General features: G+C 42.3%; 1 protein-coding gene across 3 annotated transcripts in view; it reads right to left on the reverse strand.

The window, feature by feature from the left end:
• Positions 1–12,324, reverse strand: part of PTPRM (protein tyrosine phosphatase receptor type M) — an 848,823-nt gene that overhangs the window by 579,886 nt on the left and 256,613 nt on the right. The gene's annotated exons all lie outside the window — the stretch shown is intronic.

A 12,324-nucleotide genomic window follows, 5' to 3' on the forward strand; every position in this document is an offset into this window, starting at 1 on the left:
TAATCACCTTCTATTCAGTTGGAGGTGCCTGTTGACTAGAATGAGCTAGGGCAGCTTGAACCCAGTTATTTAATTGACCCTCTGAGCAGAGCAGGCCCTCACCAACCCCCAGCCAGGCCCTCCCTGCAGCTCACAGCCAGGGAACGGATGTACCCCTGTAGACATACCTGTGGCAGGCAGCTCCAAGGACAAAGCTTCCCACTGCCATTCAGTATGGCATATGGCTAAGAGTGGATGTAACTAATATGGAAGCTGGGATACAGGTGGGCACAACAAGAGGTCTTGTAAGAGACCCCTCCATGTCTTTCCCAGAAGATCCTGCACAGTCTCACCTCACCCTAGTTTATGATAAAGCAAAAGTATGTATTAGCAATGCACTTCAAAAACAGGGGTTGGTGACTTCACAAATTAACATGAGACCATCCACTTTGTATGTCACTTCAACGGCTCCTGGCTGCCTCTTGGGGAAAAGTCTTTCATTGAGGGGCCTGCTTCCCGCTCCAAGCCCCCTGCCCTTCAAAATGAAATAGGAAAAGTTCCCTTGTCCCCCTCGGAGGCCGTGCGATGGTGGTGTGGCTTGTTTCTTCAGGGTGCCACAGCTCAAACCTCTAGGGGAGCATACAGACAGGCAGGCTGTGGGGCTCTGACCCCACCGCAATGCCTAGGGATGAATGTTTACAGCTGAAGCCCCAATAGGCGTGTGTTACAGGTGCTCTTTCAGTTTAGCCGTCCATAGGCAGTTTGTGTTAGTCAGCTCCATTAGACCCCTGCCTTACTGCAAGGACAGAGGGCTTTCTGTATCCCAGGGTTCTTGCCTTGGTGTACTGGAAGAACCAGATCACACATGGGCTTGGAGAATGAGTGAAAGTTTTATTGAGTGGAAATAGCTCTCAGCAGATGGGGAGCCAGAAGGGAAATGGTTTTCCCCTGGAGTTGAGCCACTCAGTGGCCTTGGCTCTCCTCTGCCCTGGCCAAACTCCACGTCATTCCGCTGGCTGATGGCACCTGTCGGTGTGCTCTTCTGCCAGCGTGCTCCCCTCAATGTCCTCTCGATGTCCAGTCACTTGTGTCTTCTTCCGCCGATGTCTTCCTCTTGACGTCCAGCAGCTTCTGTATCTGCCTGCTGGGATCTCAGAGTTTTTATAGGCACCAGGTGGGGGCATGGCAGGTCAGGGTGGTCTTGGGAAATGCAATATTCGGGCGCAAAAGCAGGAGTGCCTGTCCTCACCTACATCCGTGGGCACTGGCCTGGGGGTGGATTCCAAGCCAGGGACCCACCTTCTCCTCCCAGCACTACTCCCTTGCCCCTCTTCCATATCAATAACACCATAGAAGTATGAAACCACTGGAAATATCTCAGGCCCACTGTTTCTACCATACTGACCATCTAGACAAGTATGATACCCTTTCTTCAAATCACTGCTCAGGCCTTACCTCTCCCAGGAAGCTTCCTCAAGCCTAACCTTAAAAAGAATTCACTTTTCATGCCTGAGGTTTCTAGGGCTCTGTCTATAGTCCTCTCCACCCTTCTGAACTCTCATGACGCATTCCTATGTATCCAGCTCCACTGGAACATGAATCCTCCGTGGGCAGGAGCTGTGTTCACAAGCCTCACAGAATCAAAAAATCCTCTCGCATTCATTTGTGCATTTGCTTCACCAGTAACACTAAAAGTGGCACTTCATATGGATTAAGCATTTCACAGGCACCTGCACAGAGTAAGTGTTTTACAGACATTAATTTCAACCACAATCTGTGAGCAGGGCTTTTTGTTATTTCCATTTTGGGAGTGCAAAAGCTGCCCCAAGATATCATAGCTACTAAAAGCAAGAGAAGATTAAATACTGTCCGAGTGCTTAGAGCAGTTCTTTCTTTATCCTCTCTCAGAATTCACTGTGTATCCCACCTTCTAGGGTAGATGCATAGATGAATACAACCTCAGAGTCCAGTGGGAGGACACCAGACATGCAGAGAGCAACTGAGTGTTACAGGAACTAGGATATTGGTCTGTACCTGGTAGGATGAGGCACCAAGGAAGGAAGGAATTAATCTTACCCTAGGATGGAGTCAAAACTGTTTGTGAATGACTGAACGAAGTAAAGGAAGTGAATGGTTAAATACATTTTAAAGCTCTCATGGAGAGGCCATAATACCTAGATCTAGCCAAGGAAATTAATAATAGTTTCTTAACTATTAAGCTACTTTCCAATACAAGACGCGTTGAAAAAAAAAAAAAAACTAAATGTATAGAAGAGAGACTGCTATTGTATAAAATCATATTCTCTAGAAATTAAGTGACATTTTTCCCTCACAACTTTAGTGAAGAGCTTCCTCCAAAGACGGTGTTGGCTAACATAAAAGGGAAGTAATTCTGCCCTGGCGGAGGGAGGTGAATAACGTGCAAAATCCCTGGGCTGCCCTGACCCAGGAAGTGTGAGGTTAAGCAGAGACACCATCTTCCCTGTGCACCATCTGCCTTGCAGAGCTTTCTTTTCTGGCCTGAAACATTTTTTCATCCTTCAAAGCTCAGACAGAGAGGTCTGTAGCCTCATTCCCTTCCAGCTTTTGGGAGTCTTACTCCAAGTGGAGACTAGTAGTTGGACTAAGACAGCACACAGGAACACGACAGGCTGCCTTGGATCTGCACATCCCAAGACTTCTGAGAATCACATGGTGCAAACACAACTCCAGTTTTACAATCTGACCCCAATTATCCAACCAGAGATAATGCTATCCATCATACTGTTACAGGGAAACAGAACAGCCAGAGTTCATCCCTGTACAAGTATGCCTTATTTCATGGAACAATATGATAGAAAAAGAGCATAGAAATCACTTCACATATTCAATCATTTAAAATCTTTCATAAAGCTAGGAACCCTTTTGTAATTATAAAAAGCACATTTTATATTTTATCCAAGGTACAAGTTTATACTGGCCAACTGTTAATTACTAGAAAAGAGCAGGAGTAGTACAACAGTAACCCCAAATGGTATCTAATATTGCATTTCTATCAACTTATTACATACAAGACATAAATATTTTATGAGGTACCACTGTATCTTTCCTTAATGTCAGGTTTACACTGGATTATCAATATGATCTACTGATACTCATTATAGCAATATATCATTATCACTCATAGGTAAATAAACTAACTAGAAAAAGGCTGGGGGCCGTGGCTCAGGTCTGTAATCCCAATACTTTGGGATGCCGAGGCGGGCAGATCACCTGAGGTCAGAAGATCAAGACCAGCCTGGCCAAGCGCGGTGGCACGCGTCTGTAATCCCAGCATTTTGGGAGGCTGAGGTGGGCGGATTACAAGGTCAGGAGTTAGAGACCATCCTGGCTGACACAGTGAAACCCTGTCTCTACTAAAAATACAAAAAAATTAGCCAGGCGTGGTGGTGGGTGCCTGTAGTCCCAGCTACGCAGGAGGCTGAGGCAGGAGAATGGCGTGAACCTGGGAGGTGGAACTTGCAGTGAGCCGAGATTGGGCCACTGCATTCCAGCCTGGGTGACAGAGTGAGACTCCATCTCAAAAAAAAAAAAAAAAAGGAAAGAAAGAAAGACCAGCCTAGCCAACATGGCAAAACCCCATCTCTACTAAAAATACAAAAATTAGCTGGGCATAGTGGCACATGTCTATAATCCCAGCTACTCGGGAGGCTGAGGCAAGAGAATCACTTGAACCCAGTAAGCAGAGGTTGCAGTGAGCCGAGATCATGCCCCTGCTCTCTAGCCTGGGCGCCAGAGTGAGACTCCATCTCAAAAAAAAAAAAAAAAAAAAAAAAGTAATTAATTAACTAACTAGAAAAAATAAAAGACCTTTTCTTCTCAAAGAGATGCATTTCAAATGAAATTTCAGTTATTATGCTTATTATTTATCAGCCCTGAGTATATCTGTGTTGTTCAGATCAACTGTGTGTTACTGATCATTGTAATGATGACTCAATCCAGAAGAATTTGATTTTACAACAGAACTTTATGGTAATGAGACTTTTGCAAAGTATTCTTTTAATGTATGTGTTTATTTTAGATGTAGAGAAACATGAAAGGGTGAGCTATAAAAGCATTAAGGAAGCAAACACATGATATTAGAAGTAAATTCAATGGAGGACATAGAATGAAATGACTCCAAGAAAAAGGAATGATGTAAAATTTCTAAATGTTAAAGAACTTGTTCATGATTTAAAATGAAAATAGTAGGCCTCACAGTACTAACGAATATAGATTCTACATGACATCTTTAGAAGAATAATTATGCCACTTAATTTTTAAGTGCCAATATTTGTAATTTATTAGAAATGACATCCTTTACTCATATTTTGCAACTCATAATTCTTAAAAGCTTTGCATGTCAATTTACAAGTGTATGAGGGAAGTATATTATTTACATTATTGATTAAAAATTCTTCAAGTTGGAAGAAACTAATTGGAAGATCTCTATGCCAACTGTCTATGCCATACGAACTCTGAGAATCTAGCTTCTAGGGATTACCACAACAGAGAAACAGTCCTTAACCAGCAGAACACAACTTTCCAGTACTTGGTGGGGAAAATATTGTATATAATCAGATGTGTTAACTTTACTAAGTCCTGGAGTAAAGGAACTGCCAAACTTATTTTATCACAGAATTCTTTGGTTTTGGTAAAGCTATTAGATCTTCCAGAATATAAACTGGGACCTAAGGCACATATCACTCACTTGACACTCAGTGATACACTAATCACCATTACTGATGTCTTATTACATCTGTTAAATTAGACTCTCTTCAAAGGGAGAGGACAGAACATACGTTGGTGTCCTTCAAACAATGTTGATCTTGTGCTCACTACATGAGGGCAGCTGTTTCCTTATGTTTAGGAGTTCCGCTGGTTTTGTTGTAGAACCCCATTTTGCGTTTCTTTATTGATTTTCCATCCATATATTAAATCTATTCTCATACTTTAAACTACAATCTCTTCAAAATGTGCTGCTTTATCAATAACCTTTCCCTCAAATACTAGGCCTCTATTTCTTTTCTTTTTTTTTTTTAAAGACAGGGTATCTATATATTATTATTGCCCTGCTAGAGCACAGTGGCTATTAACAGGCATGCTCATAAGCACACTACAGCCTCAGAATCCTGGCCTCGAGCTATCCTTCCACCTCAACCTACCTAGTAGCTGTGACTACAGGCAAGCGCAATGATGCCCAGCTTAGGCCTCTATTTCAACTGTGTACTAGACATCTCTATGAGGAAAAACATACTATTAATAAGATAGAAACATGCCCCAAACCAAATGTATCACTTTACTCCACAATCAATACAGAACTGCTACCAGAACATCAAAGGTGTGGTATGGATAGGTGCCACTGCTGCCGCACAGGAGGCCAATTACTAGGACAAAGAGTACTGCCAGGCTTTATTCGGGTACTGCAGCAGAGGAGAATGGGAGATCAGTCTCAAATCCATCTCCTAAGCCAACTAAAATTAGGGATTTACATAGCAGGAAAGAAACGTAATGACGTGTGGGAAAACAGGAACCAGGAAGGGGTAAGGAAGGGGAGTTAGCCAACAGGCAGTAGGTGTGGGTTAGGCAATCATGTTGGGTGAGGGGTGTGGTTTCTCATTGTCCTGATGCTGTGATCTGGAAAGTTTCAGTTCCTTGATACTATCTGGGAGTCCTGATGGTTGGTTTCCTGAAAAAGGAACTCAGATAAGACAAATGTAACTTTCTCAAGATTTAAGACTGGGAGGGTAAATTTCTGTACTTATTTAAAAGAAACCATAAACATCAACTCTCTGGGACAATTCCGTCGGTTTCAAAACAAAACTATAAAATAGTGGATATTTTGCCAATGACTGAGACAAGTGTGGCAGACATGAGAAAAGACAAAAGAGGACAGGTTTGAGGGACATTCTGGAGGAGGAAAATCCAGAAACTGCTAACTTTCTGGATGAAGAGAAGGAAGAAGCAGCTGGGGCCACTCCCCAATTTCTGGCTTAAGCAACTATTCGGATGGATGGTGGTGCCCGACACATTTAAGTGCCTAACTTACTTCATTTGCTATTTATAGCATCACTATTATCCCTTTCCAGTGAATTAGATGATGCAGGTTTCCCAGAACCTGTTTTCCATGACACCTGTCCTTTTGCCCATTCAGGTGCCCACACTGAAATTGCATTTCCTCATTACCTCCTATTGAAATATCATCCATTCTTCCAGGCCCATCTCAGAATCTCGTAGAAAGTGTTTCTTATTGCCCACCGCATGATGTAATCTGTTCCCTTTTTATAATTTTACCCTGAGCCCTAAGCCATAATTTTACCATGGTACTTATTTTACCACCTATGTGCTTAAGGAGGTACACCCAGCCTGACACAGTGTGTACACACAGCAGGCCCCAGCAAGTTTGTTGTAGGAGGCTGCCGAGACCCTGGAAGAACAGGGATCCCCACAGCACCGGCAAACACCCCTCTCAGCACCCATCTCCCACAATACCTAGAGAAAAGTAGCTAAAAACAAGTATAGTCTCACAAGTTGTATACTATCAGATGTCAAGCATGGAGATGTGTACACAACCATAAAGTGTTAAACATTTGAAGAAAATGAAGACCATTTTCTTCTGAAGGAGAAGCAGCAAACATAACCAATAGCGTAAGGAACGCTTTAGTAAATAAGTATTAAAGTGAAGAGGAGATTTTTAAAGGGTCTGAAAATAGGTAGACTACCATGTTAATAATTTTTTAAAGGTGATCTGAAATTTTTAGACAATTTTTAAATGAGGAAAAACAACATTTTGTCTAAACAGGAGAAAGGATACAGCTGAGGAATAAAATAGTAATCTGGAAGGCAGAGCCAAAGAATTCTCCCACAAGGCAACTCATCTCCCACAGGAAAAAAAAAAGAAAAAAAGATGAAAAAACGTGAAAGAAAAGTTAAGACAAGCAAGAACTTAGAAGTTTCAACATATGCCTAATATGAAAAAAAATTAAGAAGAAATACTTAAAAGAATATAGAGAATGTAAGACAAAACTAAAGAAATAAGAGACGAAAAGTACTCAGAGTTGAAGGCATACATCCTCTCAGACCAGAAGGCCAACGAAGTTCCAAGCAGGATGAATAGGAAGGGGGTCCACATCTGGATGATAAATGCCTTGGAGCCAGGTCCTCTGTCTTCAATATTTGAGTATTTCTTACGTGGTTACCAAGAATGCTGCATTTAAAGGATATTCAATAACTGAACTGCGGCATGAATAGAGAGCCCAGAAATAAATGATGCATTCTGTCTTTGAGAAATAGTCTTACTGGCTACCGGTCCCAAGCATTTGATCTTTGTCAATCTCAGCAATGATTCAGCTATTAAATTTCTCCTTGAGGTCCTAACATACTAACGTTAATCTACTGTACTGAGATCACAACACACTAATGGGCATCTACTGTACCCTTACATTCACATTTTCTTTCCCTCTGCCCTTCCTCTTATTCATTTATGCCTCGTACTTTCATTTCTGTGGAAGAAGATGGCACTGGCATATGTTTATCTTTTACAGAACAAGAGTAAGAGACCCTCTAGAAAGGAAACATCACCAAAGTGGGCATAATCTGCACACAGGTAAGTCACAGGGGTAATTCGTCAACATGATGTCTCATAGAGCTAGGTGGCTAAGGCACTGTTAGGTGCACATTAATAGCACAAAGAAGCTATGTCAGGTTTTAGACATACCCTGTTCTGTGCTTCTGTGCTTCAGTTCAACCTCAGATTGACAAGATTCACCAAGCACCTCTGCGCCCCTGCTGCTCTGATGGTATCATTTCATGTCTCATTCATGCACTGTGTAATGGCACTTAATGTTCACTCTTCAAAGAGCTAGACCATCTAGACCCAATTTCTCCATCATAAGCTAGTGCACTTTGAACAAGTATTGCTGTCAAAGAAAAAAAAACAAAAACCTTTCCAAGTCTCAGTTTTCAACATTCAGTGGTGAAGTTGGCAACTGGATATTTTAAATTCCAGACTGATTACACAGCTCTCCTGTGCTGCTTTGTAGAGTTTTATTTTCACACACTACCATGACAATCCATCATACTCCATTCCCTAGGGAAGAGAAAGAGTCCATCTTTTTATAAATAGCTGCAGGAGATTTCTGGAGTGGCTCATGCCCCTCCTGTGCTAAACCCATGGAGCTTAAGACCTAAGAGGCTCACTTTCCACTGCAAAATACCATTCACCTTCAGTCCCACAAATGTGAATGGGGCTGCCTCCACGCACCTCAACTAGAAAGAGAAAAGCAGCTTATAAAATATGCTCCTGCTTATGGAAGGAGAGAGATAAAAGGAAGAGTAACAGCAGTGCACAATGCACCTAAGAGAACCTATGGCCTCATCAAAACCTTTTTTTTAAAATGTCAGAAGTCACTAGAAAAGCTGAAATAAGGAAAAAAGTAACACTTAAAGGAAGTGAACGATGGGCAGAGAACAACTGGGGAATTTGAGAAGTGTCAGTCACTCAATAATGCCTCATTATCCAATATTGTTATCACAGAGATAAAGTTGGTAATAACGCATTAAATTGAAAATGTGTTTAATTCATTTAAGGGGATTTAATTCATTTTTTCTTGGTTAAGAATCAGTGCACAAGAGCCTTAATGGACATAACTATTATATAAAAGGTTTCAGAACCAGAGTTCAAATTCACTCCAATAACATACCCTGGAAAAGTTTACGTAAAGTAATTCCGGATATTAATCTATCCAGTCTCTCAGGAAGAGGCTGCCATATATGTGCAAACACCACCCAAATACCCAAACACTGGTTATATTAGCCCTTTCAAGTGTTCAGAACATAGATTAAAATCCCCCAACAATACTTCCCACATAAAGTTCCAACGGATCTGCTTGACGAATATAACAGTGCCACACAGAACCCAGCCCCATGTGTCACTCTCAGGAATACCAAAGAGCAGACAACAAATCCTCCCTCCCTTTGGCATCAAGACTTCAAGTCTTCAGCTGGGCACAGTAGCTCACGCCTGTAATCCCAACCCTTTGGGAGGCTGAGATGGGAGAAATGCTTGAGCTTGGGAGTTTGAGACCAGCTTAGGCAACACAACAAGACTTTACCTCTACTAAAAATAAAAAAATTAAAAAATGAACTTGGCATGGTGGTACATGCCAGTATTCCCAGATACTTGGGAAGCTAAGATGGGAGAACCACTTGAGCCCCAGAGATCAAGGCTGCAGTGAGCTATGATTGCACCACTGAGCTCCATGCTAAGCAGCAGAGGAAGACTCCATCTCAGGGTGGGGAAAGAGTTTGAGTCTCCCAAGCATCCGGTGCAAAGCCTATGCAAAGCCCCTTGCTGGGGATGTGCAGCCAGGGCAAAATGCGCCTGCTACATGGGGACAGGATATCACAGAAATATTCACTGTGCTCAGTAAAAGGGTGGCTCTGATGGAAACCAGTTCTGGGCTTGTCACAGACTGTTGCCACTTTATTGAGTCATGCTTGCCTTTCTGCTCCTTGCAGAAACTGTTCCATGAAACCTTACTGATTTTTGCATATTTTATTTCCTATAGGATTATTTCATGAGGCACACTGCTTGCCTACGCTATAATATGACTGGTGGTCACTGGCCCAATATTGGTTGAAAAAAATTACTGGGCAAAAGATAAAATAAAACAAGTATTCAATTGTTCAGAAAAATATCCAAACTGTGGATGTGCTGATTTTATTCATTTAAAATGAAGTTAAATTAATAGCGTCATTCAAAATCCTGCCTGTGACCTAGCAGAAAGAATTAAAGGTACTGAAAAGGGGTTTTGGTAAAATCTGTATGTTTCAATAGAAAAAACAATGCTATGGAGAATAACCCTCTAGTCAAAGCCGAATTTATATAAAACAGGCTTAATAAATACAACGCAGTTTATAAAGGTTACATACATGAGACATTTTGCTTGAATTAATCCATAGATTTAATACCCCCCAGCAGACTCCACAGATAGTACAATTCAAATCTCTGGTTTAAATCCTTGTCCCTCCTCCCCCCACCCCAGTCTCTCTTTCCCCAACACACACAAGCTACTAAGTAGGTGTCTCTCAGGACACAAAGGCTCCGGTTATTTCCACTGCAACTCTAACGCTTTATGAATCAAGCACAAATGCATACATCCACTGCTTACAAACAGGCTTTGCTCAAGAAATTCATTTGTAAGCAGACTATATAGAAATCATAATACACGTTCTTAAGGGAAACTATGTACTTCAAGTAATTTGCATCCCCAGGCTATTCATAATGAAGCAACATAACACACTGTATCCTCACAGTTAGCACAGTAACACATGTACAACAGAAACCAACTACCAGATTAAAACGCTACCAGGGGAAAATTCAGTTTATCTTGCATTTTGAGGTCTTATCTTCATTCATATCTCAACCCCAACATGCCAAAGGGCAGCTCCCAGGGCCTAGAGGAAGAAGGACTAGAGATCCAGAAAAGTGGTGGGGGTGGTGAGAAAGGCAGTGGGTATGTGTGAGGGGTGTTTGGCTACTGCAGACCCCTAAGCTGGGTATTTCTGATTCCAGCTGGCTCTCTCATTGCCTTTCCCTCAACCCCACCTCCAGGTTCCACCTGCCTCCTATTATTCCAAACTCACCAAGTCCCACAGAAGCTCAGGAATAATCACTCTCTCTGGACAATCTGTTGCCAAAGAATGTAATATTGCAGATATTCCCTGAAACAGGAACACACCTGAGGTTTTCTTAAGAATTTTATAGCTCCTATCCCTTCAGGCACTTGTGTCTTCTGTTCCTAACCCTTTCTAATCCTCTCATTCTTTCCTTCCTAGTCTACCATCACCCTTCCCTTATCATCTTAAACTCTAGGGGAAGAGAAACATCACAGGAAGGGATCCAGTAAAACATCACTGTTACACCGAAAGGGGCTCAGGTATCCAGAGCATTTAATCACAACAGGGTGGGTGTGGGGGCAGAGGATGAGCTTGTGGTAGGAAATGCAGAGAAAGGAGGCGCTGGCACGTCAGGCCAGGAGCTGAGGCCAGGAGGAGAGGTCATGGTAACACAGGAGGGGCAGTGGCCACGTGGAGGACCTAGGAGTTACAGAGGCAGAGTTATCCCCTTCTCTGCACCCTGTCTTGGAAAGGCCAACACATGAGAGCGCACCTGGGCTGGAGCAGAAGGGGCATGAGTGCAGTGGTGTGGGGGAGAAGAGTGGTCCCAGCAGCTGACCATGGAAGGGGTAGGAAGAGGTAGGAAAGGGAGACCTACGTGACCGTGAACTTGCTGAGGGCTCCTGTGTGCCCGGTGACCCTTTAAATCTCGCTTCCTGAACTAACTCATGGAGCCCTACTCACGAGCTAGGTGCTATTATTTGCAGATGGAAAATGGAGCACAGAGAAGCAGAGTGATTTGGCCAGACCTGGAGAGAAAGCTTCACTCTCTTGCCCGCCGCCTCCTACCAGCATCCTGGAAAACACCAGATGATGAAGGGGGGTGATAACAGAGAAAGCCAGGCTAGAAGCCTCATGGGAACACTCACCAGCTCCAGGGACTGAGATTGAATCCTTAGCCTCCTCAAGTCTCAGGGTCCTTAACTGTCACATGTGGGTAATGACTGCTGAGAATTAAATTCATGGGGAAAGCCTCCCAGGGCGTCTGGCTTAGAGCAGGTACTCCGTAATCAGCAGCTGTTATTACTGTTGTTGTTAAAATCTGGGCGTCTGTATTGCTTACGTTTCTTCCAATGAGGAATGTGCTACAGATCAGAAGTGAATATCTTATCCTCACTGCAGATTCACATTGAATATTATAAAATATTAGAGTCACACATTGAAGGAAACTTAGGAGACAGTTATAATACCAATAAACTAATAAACTGTTCTCTATTCTAACACATTTCTCGTTTCTTATATTTAGAGTTTAACTTCCTATCCAACTCATCAAAAACTTTCCTCAAGATTAGCTGAGATCTTTTGATTTTCCATATGTAACTTCAACAATTCAACTTTAGTCCTTTGTCAAACAATAGGATTGAGCATGACAGAAAAAAATCTGAAGTGTGTCACCAATTTCAGGCTCATTTCCTATGACTTGAATCCAGTGAAGAATTAAAAATTAGGACAATTCTTTGCTTTAATCCTTACAAAGGCAGAGTTTCTGTAAGAAAGGCAGGCTATGTTTTCCATATGCAGTGAGGTTCATCCATTTAAATTAAGAAGACACAGATTTCATCTCAGAAATCACTGGGTGGAATCTCACAGTAAATAAGTTCTATTTTCCCCACTGTTAAGACCAAATCTAACTCGCCTCTCCATGGA

The sequence above is a fragment of the Rhinopithecus roxellana genome, chromosome 21, assembly GCF_007565055.1.
Source record: "Rhinopithecus roxellana isolate Shanxi Qingling chromosome 21, ASM756505v1, whole genome shotgun sequence".
Classification (NCBI taxonomy): domain Eukaryota; kingdom Metazoa; phylum Chordata; class Mammalia; order Primates; family Cercopithecidae; genus Rhinopithecus; species Rhinopithecus roxellana.